This window comes from Ambystoma mexicanum, chromosome 2p, assembly GCF_040938575.1.
Source record: "Ambystoma mexicanum isolate Mex_15411 chromosome 2p, UKY_AmexF1_1, whole genome shotgun sequence".
Classification (NCBI taxonomy): Eukaryota; Metazoa; Chordata; class Amphibia; order Caudata; family Ambystomatidae; genus Ambystoma; species Ambystoma mexicanum.
Genome location: NC_090923.1, coordinates 737,077,806 through 737,097,916, shown reverse-complemented (window position 1 = coordinate 737,097,916; position 20,111 = coordinate 737,077,806).

Genomic DNA, 20,111 nt, shown 5'->3' with positions numbered 1-20,111 from the left:
CCCAGGATAGATTTTACCTTGAGTTCCTGGCTCCTCACATTTCTGTGGTAGCAGATGTTTGCACATTCTTGAGGGATGGTCAGCACTCGTTTTCGCTAGTCGATCCTAGGGTTGTGGGTTTACAGCCAAGGCATTCCTAAGATCATCTGGAACTGGGGAGCTCCTATGAGATCGAAAGAGATGTCTTCCCGATGACCATTCTGACACATCAGCATGACTTTTTTGGTATGTTGCGTCACTGGGCTGGATGACAACTGAGAACCATCCACTGCTGTGACGTTTTCCGATATCAGCTTTCGCTGGAGAGGAAGGCCTATTCGTGCAGCCAGATCTTGATCAATATCATTTCCCACTGCTCCGCTATCAATATATACCTCCAAGGCATGTACCTTTGACGGTTGTTGGTGGTTGACCAAAAGTACCGGGATGACCAGATGTGAGGTCTGTACAGATTCCTTCTTTTCGCTCGACAAGTGGACCACTATGCTTGTCGGGCGTTGGAGTTTTCCGGGTTTTGTTCCTTTTCATCGTTGTCATTGTCCATTGCACCAACTATCTTCTTGGGGGTTTTTACTGGGCATTCCCGGAGGAAATGTCCTGCGCTTCCGCAGTATAAACAGAGTTGTTGTTGTCTTCTCTTTTCTCTCTCAGCCTTGGAGATAGGAGCCCGTAATCCCCCGATCTGCATTGGCTTGGTTTGTTCATGGGTTTTCCCGGGGTCGCATATAGACCGACCTCCCTTCAGTCCTTGTGCGATCCATTTTTCGATTCTGAAACCTGTGGTCAAGCTGCAAAGTCAGATCGATGTATTCTGCACAACTTTCAGGAGGATTGACCACTTGGGCTAGAACATCCTTTAGTTCCCTACGCAATCCCCGATAAAAGAGTGTGGTCCTCTTCTCTTCTGGCCAATTTGTCTGTGATATGAGACGATTAAAAGTAGCGATATAGGTCAGCAGATCTTTGTTTGCCTGCCTGAGTGACAATAGTTCATTATCCAGGGCTTGTCCTTGGGTGTGTCTAGCAAACAGTTTTTCCATCTCCCGCTGGCATTTCCTAAAGTTTTGGAGTAGAGGATCATCCTGGTTTACTAATGGTTCACTGCGCTGCCTCCCAAATATGAAAGAACAAAGGCGACTCTTGCGCTATCGTTAGGAAAAGCCCCAGGTGGCACAAAAAGTGGAGGCAACATTGGTTCATGAATATGGCGTACTTATTGGGGTCGCCGGCAAAGCATTCGGGCTGGGCCAGTGGCACTGCACCTGGAAGCACCACTTGAACTGGTGGTGATGGCTGTGTCATCGGAGGATGGGCAAGCCCAGGTAATCGAACCTGACCTGCATAGGTCTAAAGCATTTGTCTTGCCAAGTCGTCAGTTCGTTCACGAGCTACAATAAGGTCCCTTCAATAAGATCCCTTCTTAAGGCATTGGTTTCTTGTCTGGAGTCATAAACTTCTTCCCGTAGTTCCCCCAGTAGTTGGGCCAACTGGTCTGTTTCCAAGGTTTCCATAACGCCCAGGCAGAGATTAGGAGTGGCTTTGCGTTCTGTCATGCTCACCTGGTCTCTGAGGGGACGTTGGGGCACGGTTGCAGCCCTCCCTGGAACTGGCTCCCCTTGGTCAGGCTTCTTCCCCTTCTCCTGTGTTGTGGACTGCGCTGGTTGTTGGTACTGCCTCTGTGAGAATACGAGAAGCCATGAGAATGCTGTGATATGACTGTGGTCTCCCTCGAACCCTTCTTCCCAGAATGTGGTGAGCATGCGCCTACCCATATAGTCTTACCTGTTTAATTATTTTGGCGAGCTCTCCGTCCTGCTTCTCACTGCAGGGGCACTTTTAGATAGACGAGTTTCTTCACTGGTCCATGTGTGTGACAGCCCAGACCTGCTGTGGCTGAACCACTTCAAAGATAAGTATCCTTGGATAATGATTATTGTCCGTATCCTTTTGTAATGTCTTTTTCCTTGATTATTGTCCGTATCTCTTGTAATGTCTTTCCTTTTCCCCAATAGGTGATATGAGGCCCAGCGGTAATTGCGGTGCAAGAAGCGAGCCCCAAGGGAGAAAAAGGGAGTTCACGAATAGGTCGTAGGTTTGGTTCTTAGGTCAAGCGCGAGGATTGGTTTCAGCACAACCTTAACCTAATGTCTGTATATTTTTTCTAAACTTATTTTGTCCTTTTCTCTTGCAGGGACTGGTGAAGTCAGACTGGAATGCTGTTATCCGGAGATCTGCCGGCGGCTGAAGGATGCCTGGATCCACGATGAAGCTGGCCCAAAGTGGACTCCCGAGTAGTGTTGTGGCTGGGAGCCAGAATAAGGTAAGGATACGCTCCGACTGCGGTTGCTGCTGGAATCAGATATGGATGCGTTTGACTGAGGTTACTGTTGGAATCAGGTAAGGATGTGCTCCGACTGCGGTTGCTGCTGGAATCAAGTATGGATGCACTCTGACTGTTGTTGCTGCTGGAATCAGGTAAGGATGCGCTCCTACTGCGGTTGCTGCTGGGATCAGGTAAGCTGCTGGAATCAAGTAAGGATGCGCTTCAGGCGGCGGTGAACGTTACGCTGCAGTAAGCAGAATACCGCAAAGTGCCTGCGTGTGAGCGAGGCAGGCTTAAATGACCTGGTCCCAGCCACGCCCATTTGTTCCGACTCGTGGCCCCACCCTGCCACTCCTAGAGAATGCTGCACGTGCTCCTATAGCCACGCCTGACCTGGAGGAACATGGAGGCCATGCAGGGAGAAAAAAAGGCACACGCGCCAGAATAAAGTGTGCAGAGCACACTTACTCATGAGCCTGGCACTAAGGGCACCAGGACTGGGTCCAACTGGACCTTTATGTAGTGGAGCTTGTGGTCCTTTCCCAGTGGCCATGACACAATGATAGTTGGTTTGGAGCACTATTCTCATGGGTTCCACAATGGATAGCAGATACATTCAAATTCCTAGGAGCCCTGCTAGTGATGATACTTCTCGGATTCTGTGTTATCAAGATAATAATCTCTCAGTGCCAGAAAGCTGTGAAAAAGGCCATAGGGATGAAGATCATGACTGATGTCTAACCAGGATGAAAGCCCACAGACCTGACTGATGAATAAATAAGAGACTTTGTGAAAGCTAGCATTCATGCTCCAGAAGGAACCAAGTTTAGGTATCCAAGGAAACACAGAAACTATGTGGGAAGATGGATCTATTTCAGCCCAAATGGACAATGCCAACTAATGACATGGAACAAAGACGAACACGTGAGAACAGCAGGAAGCTTGAAGGGAGTCATAAAAATATGGACCCCAAGGAAACACAGAAACTATGTGGAAAGATGGATCTATTGCAGCCCAAATGGACAATGGCAACTAATGACATGGAACAAAGACAAGTGAGAACAGCAGGAAGCTTGAAGGGAGTCATAAAAATATAGACCCCAAAGAGACATTTCTTCAGACCTTCATGTGTGGACCCAGAAGATGAAGTAAAAGTGGACCCAGAAGATGAAGTGAAAGTGAATACCGAGGATGCAGGAAAGATGGATACAGAACAAGAAGTGAAAGTGGTCGATGAATCACCCAAGGGGGGGTGCAGAGGGGGTCCCAAGCACGACGTGCACTCAAATCGTTCATTTTGAAGTACCAGGAACTTTCACGCCGAAATATGTGACGTATGATGAGCAAATAAACCAGCAGAGAGCCACAGTGGGGCTCTGCCCAGTACCTATCAGACTGACAGCACCTATTGAAGTACCTGCACATAAGAAACCTGGGACAGTAAGGTACCTATTGAGGAAACCTTATTGACAAGTGAGACAAACTGACGATTGCCAAAACACAATGCCTGAATAAGCCAACAAAGTCCTATAGGAAGACGAATGGTGACGTTGCAAGAACCCGGACTGACTCACATATAGAAGATATGACAACCTGCGAATGATGAAAAGAGACGAAACACCATGGATAAGGGACATCATGAACCTAAAGTGAAATAGCAATGCCAAAGGTATGAAGCTTATGCCATGAGCACGATGAAGCTATTCAGCCAGTTTACACGTGTACATATGCTTGGAACCGCAAGAAAGCTAAGAAAATCATGCGGCTTGGTATGCTTAGTAGTAAGATAGATTACGGCAAGCACCACCTATACATATCTACCTCAAAAGGATCATTTTATATGAGTATACTTCAACTATGCACAAGAGCAGAATCAACCAAGGGTTACTAAAGGTCTCATGAGAGGAGCCCCTCAGCACGTAAATCGAAAACTAAAGACAGAGAGATACTCAGACGCATGCAAATCATGCCAAGAAGCCAAGGTCGTATCGGCTGAAATAGACCAACTGTAAATACAATTAATGAAGGAAAGAACAGAATATCCTGTTTAGAGAGGTCAAGATAAGCCGCAGAAGGCAGGTGGTGGAAAAAACTAAATCAAATACACAAATTGCATGGAGACGATTTCACGGTGCCTGAATCACGTGACCAGCCAAGCGAGAAGAGATGAAGCTTTCACACCTATGCGTGGCCTTGTGCCATGCACAGATATCTGAACTTTTCCAGACAGAGATGCAGTCTCGAGGCCAACCACAAAGAAATAAGTGACACATGACCACTCAGATGATGATTGATTGTAGCAATAATTGGAGGAAGGCTGGGGGAGCAGACGAGCACCCTGCACCTGGCCAGCTATTTTGCATGCTGCTAAGCTAGTGGAAAAGTATGAGTGGGGTTGGTGGCAACCCAATCATAGTGGCCCAAGTAATCTATGGTCCTATAGTTAGTAGAACCAATGAGACTTCGTACTTTTAGTGACGTCCACAGTAACCATTTTGAAGGAAGGGCTTAGATGCCCAACCTGACACTGTTTATCCAATCCCCTCACTCCGTTACCATATACAGATATAGCACCTATATTAAAGTTACCTTCCTATAACCAATAGAATTGCATGCAACATTTTAAGCGTTACACGTCAGTGATGATGAGTTTTTAGTATAAAAGATGTGTTTTTTATGAAGTTTGTTGGAGTTGTTGAAGCGAGAAGGAAGATCAAGCAATAGCTGATGTTCATGAACTGCCTGTTTTTTGTACTTGTCATTAAACCGACTCCCTTTGCCAAACCATTGAGTTGACATTATTGATTTGATGCTAGAGTATTAATCTACATCCCATCCATCTCACGGGTGCTGCTACTCATTTTAAAGTACTATTGGGCAACCCCCAGCTTTATGGGCCAGTTGGGGTCCTAGTTCACGCCAATTCACAACCATTCCCGCCTGTTTTGCCTAAACTGTAGTTGGACCTCCTCCATTTGTTGAGGCCTCCCACCGAGTAGCACCCCAAAGAAATCAAGGCCAGGATTGGGCTATCTTAAAATGGATAGACAAGCGTAGACTGTCTCGGACTTGCGACCAGAAACCAAGTGCCCACTAGCGAGCATCAGTGGGGCTGCCTCCAACAAACCAACCGAGCTGCACCATAAATGCCTTGTGCACAGAAGAGCAACATGGATAGTCAGGTCCCTAACACCCCCTGGGCCCACATTATGAGAAATCAAATTCAATTGAATACTTGGGACCAGGCTTGATAGAATATGGAAGATGGGAACAGGAAGGTAACCGTAAAAGGGGAATAGGAATTTTGAGCAGGCCGACACTTCAATTAGTAGAATGAAAGACTACACAATGATACTATTTCCGAAAACTTCACATCAACCAGGATACGTAGGCCATGCATGTGCCACCAGGACAGGATCTTTCACCTTTCCCTGCACCCAGTCTGTCCAGGGAAGCTCTTCCATGTGGGCCGAGTCCACACTACTTTAAGCGTGTTGTTCTGGCATTCATTCAAATTGGCAATCCTGCACGCCACATTTATGTACACACAAACAGGTCCTTTTAGGATTCAGTGTTCCCCTCTCCCATGGTGCACTTTTGTAAGGACTAGGACTACTACAAAGGCCGGCCTTCCACCACTGTCTAGCCGACACTGAGCCAGGTGTTGCAAGCAATGACCCATGCAGACCACAACATGGCTCCCTTCCGCACCAGCATTGAGTTTGTAATCTCATGCTCCCACCGCTGTATGCCATGGATGGGAGGGATATTGCTGCCTGCAACAGGTGTTTGAAAAAACCTGATCTTCATTCAAAAGCCACTCATTTAGTCTGATTGGAAATGTGATTTTATTTTCATATTTGTTTTTGTCTGTGCTCAAAAATCCCCTTGTGGTTTGAGTTGCATGTATTTTTAGTCATGCTGACACAATGATTGCACGGCCATGAAACACACTGACTGAGTGGCAGTGCTCTTTCTCGACTAAAAGAGATAGTAACTTACAAACACTTCACTTGACTGTTCTCGTTCAGAGTGACTGCCTCTTCTCCGACTCCCGACCCCCGCTGGCCCATTCAATTTTATGTTTTTATGGGTTACTGTTTGTAACCCATGTGCATAAATTCTGTCTCCAGAGACTCTCCATTGCAGTTCACGGCTGGGCCAGGCAGCTTGAATAGGCCCCTCGTCGTTGTCGGGTCTGCTTTGCTTGAGGCCTGCTCCCTCCTCTCTCGCATTGTGCTGGGTGTTGCACCCAGCAACACACCAATGCACATGACGGCCCCCGCATCTTGAGCATGATTGTCTGCCACTGCCAGCCTGCTACATATGAACAGGCCCCTGACCCTGCCCTGGGTCAGCCCTGCCATGCCCCCCACCTAAGGCAGGCAAAAGCAAACTTGATGTAGAGCCCACCCGCCACGACAGGATATATTGGTGTTCTCGAAGAGAACGTGAAACTTTCCTGCCTGACGCCAAGCCAGTGGATGGCTGGAGCACAGCCGCACAACACATGCTATTGGTGCATCATCAAAGCAAAGTTAACTTTTCTTTGATGATGTTCTCCAACTGACACTGTGTGCATTCTAATCATAAATACATCCGTTTGCCGCTGTGCGGCGAGCTGGCGGCAGGCTGTGTGAGGCAACGTAACAAGTACAACTTCAGTTACAAAAATCCAGCCAAGCTCCATGGATATTAATGTGGCTCATAAAACCGGCCCCAGAGTGGCTTATAAAATCGGCCCCAGAGCCATCCAAAGTCCATTTTGATTCGGTGGCCGAATGGCAGATATGCCAGTCCACCCCTGATAGAGGGCCTGCCTTCCTGCACCCCACTATACAGGAACCAGAGGATCAGCAGGAGAGAATGGAACGTGCATGTCAAACGATGTGGGGGTTCTTATACCAGTGGCGTAACAAATGTATGCTTGACATTGTGATTGTGGTGAAGGGGAGATGTGCACGGATCATTGACAAGGCCAACAGAAAAACGGTGGTGGATGGAGGTGAGAGTAGGAGTCTCCTCCATCAGGAGATGCGGGGCAGTGCAGAGTGAAGGCAAGGTAAGATTCAACAAAATCTAGAACTCCGTCTTCAGGGATATGTTGGAGATTATGGTCCATACTAAAAGGGTGAGGAGGAACGAGTCAGTGGTTATAGGTCCTGGCAGACAAGAGTCAGTGCAGCTGGACCAAAAGCATTACTGTATGCTGGTACCCCCGACAAAATGACCCCCCTTCATGGCCATCACAGTTTGTGCCATTGTCCTGTAACTAAGGTGAGAGGGTGTGTGTTAGGTCTATCCAGAGAGCTTTAATTTATTTATTTGTTTCCATTGTAGGCTTTCAGTTGTGTCAGGATCAGTGACCCTGCGGGGGTATGCATCCCTTCTGAAAGTTTACTTGAAAATGCACCGTTTTTCAGTACTGCCCTCAATATGTCAATTGGCTACCCCTTTCCCTCGCCCCTCATATTCTGATGTACGCATGCACCCCAGTTGCCACAAACATGCACCCCATCCAACCCCCAAATCTTTTCTACCTTTCCACGCGTCTGATTTGTTTCTACACCACGCCGAATACCATTCAATCCTCTGCCATTTAAGACCACTGGGATAGTGATAGCCCAGTATAAAAACTTTTCAACATAACATAACTAAACAAAGTTGTACTCTAAAGGTTATTTTATGGTACTATGCTTTTATACTGGATAAGATAACGTTACTTCTCTGCTGGGGACAAAATTAAGGCATCTTTTCCTGGTCGTACACAACTAAACATACACGAGACTTGGAGTGAACAGCTCTGGCGCTGCCTCCTGGTCTCCATGGGTACCAAATATTACATAACACCGGTGCCCACCCTTCAGCGAACATATGCACCTATACATGAGGGTGGGGTAGCCTGAGCTGTGGGGGCATTTTGGACGGGGAACCTAAAGATTATTTGATATCTCGTTACCACTCGTTGGAGTCAGAATTCATCAATACATTTATGATTTCAGGCAACTCGCCATAACTGTCTCAATCCTACTCAATTAAAAATCAAAAAGCATAATGGTGCACATTTCTGAAAGGCGTGTCTGCTTTAATTGGCCTTATCAGGGGACTTGGAGTTGAGGCATTAATAGGGGCGATTTCTCAAGTCGACCCCTGCCGCATTTCATAACTCCCCCCTCACCCAGCTACCCTCATAATGACTTGCAAATGTGAGCAGCGAGAATAATAAAAACATGGCGCGTGCGGATTCCAGTTCTCGGCAGTGTTATGCGGTCAGGGAAGCGAGTAATTCACCCTGTTCCGGCAGCCCTGAAACCGGGTCATTTTCAGCGCCACTGCCTCCCAGAGAGAGGGCACCAGCGCCAAAACCGCGAAGTGCACTAACGAAGACTGGCGGTGGTGACGCTGCCCGGTGGTGCCTGAGAACGAGGGTAGGAGGGGAACGGCCGAGGCGGCTCCGCAGGAGGAACCTGCGCTCCAGTGCCACGGGTAAACGCTCCAGCATGGGCCTTAAATAGGCTATTAGCGGTAATGGCACTTGATATGAGCAATTACGTGAATGAGACAAGATGGCGCATAACTTGCGAGGCGATGGCGGGGAGAGCCCTCGTGTGGAATCACAGCTGGACCTGCAAAATGCCCAGATAAAGACGAGTGGGAAGGCGGGAAAGCATGGCAGGGAATGAGGGGAGGAAAAGTGTTGGTGAGTTGTAGTGCAGACGGCGGAACCAAAAGACCCCAGGTTCTTACACCAGCTCTGGTCATAATAATCTGGTGATCCGAGGCAAATCACTTAACTGCCTTACTTCGCTGTCTGCCACCATTGGGCACTCTTATACAATAACGTACTGGAAACGTCACCCTTGTTTGGTCCTTTAGCGATTTCAGGTATGGTGCCACTCAGGGCTCGGTTGGGCCAAACATTAGGCTCAGGTATCAAAAACCGCGGCCAATCAACAACTTGAGAGATATCTGGGAGCACGTTTTTCGGAAAAGGTGGTGGAAACGGTGCCCTTTTAAGCACATTCAGATAGTAAAATTGGTTGAAACCACAGTGAGGCGTATGTCCCCTCATGCACGGCTTTCTGTGCTCTGCATGCAATAAATATCCCAAATGCTCCCAATTCACAGTTAACGGGTAAAAACAAGTGATATTTAAATTATCAAACGTTTAGTTAGTGGTTACCACCATACTCATCATGAGGCCCAAAGTCGTTACATTGAACGTTTCACCTCAAAGAAGGAACCCACGGCTGCTGGACCAGGCCTACGGTCAATGCCGTGTTTCCATATAAGCATGTGGGGGCCTAGGGGATGGTACCAGCAGGAATTAAGATGTGTGCTACCAAGGAGAGTTATAAAGTCACCTAAGGAGCGCATACTGTGATCCCCTTTGTTATTGCTGTCCCGAGGCCCCCAAAGCCCCCCAAAGCCTGGCTCTGAAGCTGACGTAGCCATTGCCCCTGGCACGGAAATAGATCTGCCCTCGAAGGTGGCGTGAATGCCTTGCAATATAGCCTTGTGCTCTTGGGCAAACACTATTGATTCGGAGCTCTTTGGAAATATGAATCCATGCCTTTTTTTTTTTAAACACACCGATATTTGAGTATTTAGTAATATTGAAAACGACTTTGTCTTGCCTTAAAATGAATCACTTTTCACATCAATTTCTCCTCCCCATCAAAGATCTGCTTCTCTGTGTTAGCATTACTTACAAAACTGATAATTTGATCTGGGCCCCATCAATAATATTGTTTATGCTACTCGTAAGCCTGTGGCTCATCCAGTCTGCAATTCTAAGGGCATTTGGGAAGAGCTCTGCCGATGCTCCCACTCCATCTTATCATTGTGGCGTCATGCTCATTCACTGAACCAGACCGTATTGCCCCATGACAGCGACCACTCTTAAGAAAGGTAACATTTTACTCATTGGTTGTGGTTTTATGGAAGGGCTTCATCCCTCATCAAGTTGGCAAGCAGGAATGTCTCCGGAGGATAGAGATCCCAGGCTCCCCTTTGTGCTCCCTAGATTCACTTGGTTCCGGCACTTCTCTTAGGTGGCCTGGCAACACCAGATTCTTCTGCTGGTTTACACAGTGGCACATTAAAAAATATTCACATGAAGAAGCCTCCACAACTCAAGGACACACATGAGTACAGTTTGAGTCCATCCCACAATTATGCGCTACTTTGAGTATCACCAAACTGCTACATATCACAGGTGGGTTTTAATCCCTTTCTATCAGAACAACATTAATTTGATCTACGACTAATATAATGTCCAGGAACGTATGTGAAAGTTGCAATGTTGGCTATTTCCATGACCTCTTTATCTCAGTAGGCTCGGGATCCACGTCTGGGAATGCCCGTCCCACTCGGGGTGACTAAAGCAAAACTAAAGGTGATGGCTGGAAGGTTTTGAAATAAGGATAACCTCTGGCACAGCTCTGGGCAACCCTCCAAACCATCGTTCTTTAGCATGCCAAGCCATTACAGAAGGGGAAAACCAAATACAATTCAGGCTTGGTCCCACCCTGAAAAGGCAGTCCAGCCCAACTGCTAGGTCACATCCCTCCTGCATGAGACCACAATCATCCCCAGATATGTTTTGGCCTCATTGGGCGTCATCAGTGAGGAGTAGCTTGGGTCTCTAGGCTCAGCAGGCTCGGGATCCACCTCTGGGCATACCCGTCCCACTCGGGGTGACAATAGCAAAACAAAAGGTGATGGATGGAAGGTTTTGAATTAATCATGTCAGTAATTTTTGGAAATAGAGAAAGTCGGAATTTGATGGAGAAAGAAAGTTCAGAAGAACTGGGGCGTAACAGAGAATGGCTAATCTGAGAAGATGATGCTAAATACTTGATGTAGACACACCTGTGAATCACACATAACACTGTGAACTGGATATGATGTTTAAAGGACCGCCAGCAAAGGTGGAGAGCCATGGAAATATGGGATCAATGGTGAATGTTATGACAAAGCCATGAAGCCACATTTTTATATGGTGGCGCTGTTTAAAACTATAATCCAGAAGTAAAAAATGTGTCTCTTTAATCCAGTCTAGTCACAACAGTGATCAAGGATCGATGCGAGGAGCAGTTAAAAATAGAAACAATTTCTTTCAAAATCCGAAGATAAAGCCAAGATGAGGGAGCAGTGAATATCAGGTCTTGGCTGAGGCTCCATAGATACCTGGGTATCAGTGTTGGTATGAGTCAGTGGAAGAGATAATGCCTTGGCTTAGCATTGTTAGGATGGAGTCTTTATGTGATTTATGGGTGTCTGTGTTCATTGTTTGTCAATGTGATAGGGGGAATGCCATATTCTATTCTGTGAACGGAGGACAGCACAGGGGCAACGCGCTGGTCTTGGAGGCAAGAACACGCAGAGCAGCAGAGGTTCAAATCCCAGATCTGAGCTTAGAAACCGAAATCAGAACGATATTAGGCATGTTATAAAAAAACAATTAAATAAATAAAAATCCTGCTCTGGAAGTATTCCATGCTCTGACTGAGTGTGAGTGATTGTGGAAGGTGAGACAGAAGGTGTTGTGGTTCAGTGGACATTCATGGTATATGCTTGGTGTGGTACTGCAAGAGAGATAGTCATCTGTAGGCAATAGATTTTGGATCTGGTCAAGAAGGTTGGTTAGTTTATGTTTATTGCTGGAATGACTCTGGGCAGTCAACCTGAGTACATTTGGTGTGGAATTTTGGACAGGAAGAGTGGTATTGGGCAGTGGCAGCTTTTGTCGATGGGGGCAGGATCGTTAGGGAGACCTCCATTATAAATGACTGAAGATCAATGGCGGCTTGTGAGTTCTTTTTGTAGAGGAGCAGCTGCATGCCTTTGCAGGAAATCCTGCCCCTTACCTCCTATATGTTGGAAGCCTGAGATCGTGTAGTGTTTGACACCAGTAGTTGGGCCTCTACCGCAGCATATATTTGAAAGAAGATACCCATTTAGACAACCCTATCGAATGTATCCCCGAAGACACGATAATCTGAGGGAGGAACTCCCTGAAGGAATATAAAAAGAGCAAGGAAAGAAGTCTGTGATGTCATAAGAAAGTATGAATGACTTCTCAGAAGATTGGGTGAAAAGGATGTATGCATCCTACAGAAACTAATAACGAAGTAAAGAATCAAGTGAACTCTTGAATATGAAAAAGAAGAATACACGTGCATGAAGTGTTATAGGGAATGAACCGTTCAATAACTGTACGGACGCTGAAACGCAAGATAGACTAAGTCATCATAGAAACTGGCTATAAGTAGTGAATAGAATGCAGGCAAAGCCGCCATTCTATAGAAGCCAGACATTGGTATCATGAATTTTAGTAAGCCAGGACCCATGAAGAGGGAAGAGAAAAAACTATGTTGCAGCAACAATAAGTTGAATCATAGAGCTGCATGGCGGGGTTGTCTGCGCTGGAGTCCAGACTGAAGCTGCCAAGGTCGGCTATCTATTCTGGAAAGGAATGAACATACAAAAGATGAATCATCCCTGGTTAAGGTGCAACGAATGAACATCAAGAGTGCCAGATTTTATTCATTTAAGACATTTAAAAGCTGCAAAATGGACCAAATCGTGGTCTCCTATCACGTGAGCCAATGAACGTCACTATCGGCAGGTACCATATGTGCATGTATTCCCAGAGACAAGGATAATTTGCAAGACCAAGTGCAAAGGCAATCTTCATGGCAGAAGGCTTGCGTGATGAGAGATGCTGGGCTTATTGGGTGGGGAGGTAGAGTCTGGCCCACCTTCTTGCACCTGGATCTGTGCTTACATGCTGCTAAGTGAACCAAATGTTCCAGACATGGCACAAGCATGCCAGCCAATTGTAGTGGTCCATATAACGAAGGACCATATAGTTTGAGAAACCAATCAGAAACTGTGTACTTGATGTTTTTGAAGATGACATGTTTTAGAGGTAGGCATACATGGCCCACCTGACACTAGGCAGCCAATCACAATCCTAGTTCCCATACAATGTGTACTTAGATGTTCCCTTAGGCCTATCCCGATCCCCAAAAGGTTTTTCATTATTTTCCACGTAGTATGACGTCACCTCTGATGTATTTTGAGTTTATAATCTTGTTTTTATGAAAATATCATTGAGAGAAATTGAACATATGTCTGTTGATGTTCATTGTAATGCCCTGTTTTAGATAATTGTTAATAAAACAGTGCTTTGCCTTCTTCCTGAGTTGGTTCGGTTATTTGGACTCAGAGTTATTCTGTGAACCCATCCATTGCATGCACCTTCCTAAAGGGCCCTAAGCTAATTTTCATTGCTGGTTTGTTCATATTTTCCCCAATTAGTGGGGTCTGAAAACCAATGCAGGGGTTTTGTGGGGGTGATCGGGAAGGGGGGGTGTTCTACAATGTGAAATGTTTTCAAATAATCAGTTGAAATGGCACATTTTGCAGCACAAGATCTGAGAAGTTGTGAGTAACACGCCATACAATTTACAATTGGTTCTGTAGGGAAAAAGATGAAAAGAATCCAGTGGATGGGTGCCAAGTCAACAACAATACAAAGGAGCATTTTACAACATGTTCATGATTCCTGTTCACACAATAAATGCCAGCATAGCCATTGTAAAACATTCTCCAGATGGTCCCACCATATTTACCAGCACTGCCACTCTAATGGGCATATTCAGATGACCTGTGTCCACAATGTATGCTAGCATGGCCCGATACAAAACATTTTTATGCTGCTTCTGCCCAAACAAAAGCCACTATTTCCACTGTAAAACATTATCATGATGGTGCCTGCAACATATTCCAGCATCCCCTGTAAAGCACAGTCATTGTGCCCCCGTCTACAACATATTCCAGCATGTCCTTGCAAAACACTTTTTTAGACTGAATATGACTACACATATGCCAGCCTTGCCACTGTAAAAGATGTTATGATCATGCCCACAACCTATGCCCGCATGCTATGGCAAATACATTCATGCTACACATATCTACAATATATGCAAGCATGGCTCTGTAAAACACCTTTTTATGCTATCTGTGGCTAAATATATGTTAGAATTTCCCTGAGAAACACTTTCATGATGGCACCCACAATATATGCCAGCATGCCCATGTAAAGCACATTTAAACTGTCTCTGTTCAGGTTAAGAACATTTTCATACTGTGTGTTTCTTAATATGTGTAACATTGCCACTGTAAAGCACTTTCATGATGATGGTACCCACAACACATGCAGTGTGCTACTGTAAAGCACATTTATGGTGTTTCTGCAAACCGCCAGCAAAAACACATACACACACACAACACACACTTTCTCACAAATGTACGCTGACTTATTCAAATATTGTGGCGGCACTAACCAAGGCATTCAGCACCGTACAGTACACTTGTGTCGCGTGATGCATTGGGTGGATTGGGGGCTAATGGCACTGAGGAGAACACTGAGAGGGGACGCAATAAAGGCGTCAAACCAGAGCAAACCGGTGCAAACATAAGGAAGGGTGTTTGCATCCTGGGCATCAGCCACTCCATGAGTCACTTGTCCTCCACAAGCTCCAGGCTTAAAAGAGATACATTTACTCCAAGAGCGGAGGCTGGTGGGCAGGTTGAAGTGTGGGTGAGGCACAAGGAACCAACCATACGCCTGAACAGTTCCTGCATTTATCAATGGTTTTATTTGCACGTCTGTGCCTGACCAAGCGGGAAGCTGGGGGAGCGTGCTGGCACATGGATTTAAGCCTGGGGGATGAATGCCTTCATGGTCTCCACTAGCTCGGTCACTGGAACAGGGTATGTGGTCGTGAGGTGACTGAATTGTGTAGGTGGAAATTGGGGGTTTGGATCAAGTCGATATATGACAATGATATGTGGAGATGGCATGGATGTCACTGGTGACTGGGGCAGGCCTGGAAGTCAAAGATAAAGATGTGGGTGTGACAGGACTATATCATTGTTGCATGGACAGTGAGCAGAACCACATGGTTTTTCACTGGATCAAATTAATGTTGTTCACGTACAAACGTGCCACAGTTTTAACCATTTGTTGTGATAAAGTGTCAATATATTTTGAGAATGGTTACAACAGAATATGAGTGGCAAAGAAAATAGGATGGCTGAGTAAATTCGATTAGATAAAGTTTACCCAAACACCTGAGCTGTGTGTGTGTGTACATCAGATACAAACCTTCGAGATTTGATGGTTGAAGAAGTAAATTTGCCTATTGATTAATTATATGGAACATAGGGTCAAATACCAGAGCCTCATCGTGGCCCATTGTATTGCCTCCTTCAACGGACCCAGATACATCTTCACGCACTACAACTAATATACACCAGGAAGTGCTCTGCTCAGACCCTTCTAATGTGTGTGCACCCTGGAAGAATGCGGGCGGAAGTGGTGGTTGTGCACGGCGGCGTTGCTGCACTGCAGACACGAGTATCTATCTGCGCCAGCCAGGTGAAGTGATTTCACCTGGTGCCAGAAGTGGGAGCCGGTGGCTTTGGGAGCAGTCTCTGTGTTCGTCTTCACTGCGGCCAGCGGCCACTGAAATTTGCTGACGCGCAATCTGAAATGTTTTGCTACTTGCAACTTGGATCTTCGTCCTCTGCATCAGCTCTCTGCCAGTGGCCTTTTGGCTTACTGCACAAAAACCCAGACTCATTTAAAAGTGGAAAAGGTCGCTTTAATGTGACAGGCCAAAGCTTACAATCAAAAGCTTAACTGGCTCCATGGCCTAACAAACTAAATAGCTATTTGAACAATCAATTAAATAACTTAAACATTTCCCATTTTCCCCCAACAGTTAAATAATTAAATAACCCATTCCTCCCTAATGATCCCTTGGATCCTACCGTATCCTTGCCCCTTTTCCAGGCGTCCCGCTTTCTCCCCAGGGGCCATGCCCCTCCAGGCTCAATACCTGATCCCCCGGGGTGACCTGCTTGTGCAAACAGCGCCACCCCCTCCTTTCCCGTGTCATTCCCCCATTGTGCTTCCCTCCCCCCACATCAAAAGGGGCCATGCCCCCGGCACCCCGACCAACTTTGACCCCCTGAAACTCCCCTCTACACCAAACTCCTCTTACCTGTGACCTGCAGCCAGCCTGACCTGCCACATCAGCAACAATATTACACACACCTTTCACGATGCCCTGACCTGTCACACCAAACTACCATCCCTACCCTCTTAACAGACCCCTAAACCATAAACCCCCCCCTTCCCCTCATAATCCTCTGACGAACGTCCCCCCCCATTACATAACTAACTTCCCTAAACAAAATGAAGGGGTGGGAGGGCGGGACAATCGCCAAGTCCTAACCGTCGCCTGCCTCCCGAACCTTCCCTGATCCCTTAAATACCCCGGGCGGGGCGCTCTACACCCCCACGGCCACTCGCTGGCCGTGTGCAGCGCCAAAATACTCCCCGGGGGGAAACGCTTCGCGTTCCCCCCGGGCCCCCCTTTTGGCTTACTGCACAAAAACCCAGACTCATTTAAAAGTGGAAAAGGTCGCTTTAATGTGACAGGCCAAAGCTTACAATCAAAAGCTTAACTGGCTCCATGGCCTAACAAACTAAATAGCTATTTGAACAATCAATTAAATAACTTAAACATTTCCCATTTTCCCCCAACAGTTAAATAATTAAATAACCCATTCCTCCCTAATGATCCCTTGGATCCTACCGTATCCTTGCCCCTTTTCCAGGCGTCCCGCTTTCTCCCCAGGGGCCATGCCCCTCCAGGCTCAATACCTGATCCCCCGGGGTGACCTGCTTGTGCAAACAGCGCCACCCCCTCCTTTCCCGTGTCATTCCCCCATTGTGCTTCCCTCCCCCCACATCAAAAGGGGCCATGCCCCCGGCACCAGAAAAACCCTCCCCCGAGGAGTTCTTTCTGCCCCAACCCCCCCCCAACTTTTCTACCTCAAACTTTTTACCCATTCTCCCAGCCCAGCTCCCCAGTCCGCCAGGTAGTGATTATTCCCATACACGGACAAGTGTACCCCCACCTCTCTAAAGATAAGGAGACCCTCATATGTTATTTCCTTATGGTCCATGACCTGCACTGCCACCGAGGCACAACATTTTTACCCTTACTCTGTTTATCCCCTTCCTGGCCCGTTCTATTGCTCCCCCCTTTTCACTCCCCTCCACCCTCATCGCGGCAACAACTTAGTCCATACCACCACTGCTTGAGGCCACATTTCCCGCACCCACATTAAGTCCCTCTTCATTTTCCTTAGCAGAGCCAACCCCGTATCTCTCACCAGGTCATTCTCCCCTGCATGCATAATCACCACCTCTGGAACCCCAAGCATCCCTCATCCCTGCCAATATAGGAAGCAGGTGATCCCACTGCAGGCCCCCCAACCCGTGCCGTCTCACCACCACTTCCTTGTAACTGCACCCCTGTTACCTTCCAAACCCCTTTTCCCCACTTCTTTCCCCAGCCCACTTAACAATTGAATGGCCAACAAATCAAAACTTGCGCCAACTCCCCTTCCTTTCGCGCAGCATCTGAAAAAGAAAATACAAAATCACTGACCAGTCAAAATATTTCAACAACAGTTGGCCCGCAAAAACCTAACCACCTTTTCAGCATCCCCATTATCAAACTCCCTGCCGTACCCCTTGTATTTCCCAGCCTCCAACGACCCAATCTTTTCACCTTGGCTTCTGAAAAAACCCAGCCCGGTACCCTCAGATGCTGCGCCCATCCTAAAGTAATGAGTCCCAAAAACCTATTCCTTTTCACCCACTGCCACCAACTCCTTCCGCAATACCCCTAGCACCTGAAACTGGGCATAAGACCTTGCTCCCACGACCCAGCCGAACCCAAGAGTCCCTTCCCTCCTTATCCGTCTTAGCCTTTTAATCTTGATGTCTAAACCTACTTCTGTAATTTGAACATCTTCCCATTGCAGTCCCCCTACCCCCCTTTGCCCCCGACCAACTCAAAAAACCTTGAAAGCCCCCAAACAATACCCACGTAAAACAAGTCGCAAACCGCTCCCCTACAAGCAATAAACCATTTGCTCCACTTGTTGTGCCCAGTTTATTCCTTTACATTCCTGCATTGTCCCCCCGCACCCATTGTCCCCCCTGCACCGGGGGCCCACGTGCACCCCCGTCCATGCCGGCCCTTCCATATAACTCTTCAAGCTCCTCGCATCCCTTACCACCTTTTTCCCACCTGCACCAGGGGCCCTAATGCACCCCCGTCCATGCAGGCCCTTTTCTTCCTTACTCCTCTCCACCGCTGCACCAGGGGCCAAACCTGCGCCCCCGTCCATGCAGTCCCTTCCATATAACTCTTCAAGCTCCTCGCATCCATTACCACCTTTTCCCGCCTGCACCAGGGGCCCTAATGCACCCCCGTCCATGCAGGCCCCTTTTCTTCCTTACTCCTCTCCACCGCTGCACCAGGGGCCAAACCTGCGCCCCCGTCCATGCAGACCATTACACATAAATTCCTCTTCCGGCACTTCGCTTCTCTGCCCCACTTTTTTTTTTTTTAATTTTAAATTTAGCTGCACCAGGGGCCCTAGTGCACCCCCGTCCATGCAGCCCCATCTCCTCACTTCCCCCCTGCTGCACCAGAGGCGCTCCCGCACCTCCGTCCATGCAGCCTGAAGCCTACTCACCTTGTCGTGCGGCAAGCGTGAGGGCTTCCCCACCGTCGACCCTGCCCTCCAAACGACAGCTACCTCTCCCTTAACAATTTCCACCGTTACCTCCCCCCTGGGCCCTCCCCTACCTACGCATCTTCCTCCTCACCTTTCTCCTGCCCCCTTTAATTTGCTCCCAACAAACCTTTCATCAAACCTTGTGCCCCCCACCTCCTTTACGATAAACTGAGCCCGACCTACCAGCACACCCCGATTTACCTGGCATGCGGTCCTCCCCCCCCCTTTCTTGCCCCGCTCCTCGCCCTGACCCACTGTCCCCTGCCTGAAAACAATCTGTAACCGGATGCCGACCCGCACACCTGCTGCACTCGTGTTTAAATTTGCACATCCACCTTGTGCAGTTTTCTTTATTGAACGCCCAACATGCTGTTGAGAGCTGTCCTCCGCCTCCTCCCCCCGCCCCCTCATGGGCGGGGCGACCAAGAAAGGGCCGGTAAGGCACAGGCAGCCCACTTGCTGTGTGTAATGTCGGGGCAGGCCTCGTTGGAGCCATCCATTGCAGCCAAAGATCCATGTCTATCTCCCCCCAGACCACCTGACTATCCTTCGCCATTCTCGCTCTGAATTCCTCATCATAGCGTACCCAGGCAAAACCCCCAAAACTCGTGAAAGCCTTCCTAATTACGTCCATATATTTAAGCAGGGCCACGCAACGCTCCGGAAATGTTTCACAGTACACACTGGCATAAATAATAAACGCCGACGTCCCATTCTCAATAGTCACCGGGACCCTTGGGCGTGACGCCAGTTCCCTCTCTTCCTCCTTAGACCCCTCCTTTGCTCTCACTTCCCTATGGAGCAATTTAAAGACATCCACAAATTCCCCTGCCTGAATCTTCTCCCTGGTCGCTGCCATCAAGTGCGCCCCCAATGGTTTTGTTATCCCCATGTATGGCCATTTTTTCTCTTTTCTTTTCACTTCACACTCCTTATCCTTTCCAGCTTGAACTTCGAGCACCAATGGCTCCACTAGTTTGTCCGTGTGGACCTCCACTGAGCAAATGTTCTTCTCAACCCCTTCGGCTCCAATGGCCTGCACCCCGACCTCCTTCATCACACCTTGAAGACCACCCCAGTCATCCCCCAACCGCCTATTTGTAACCCC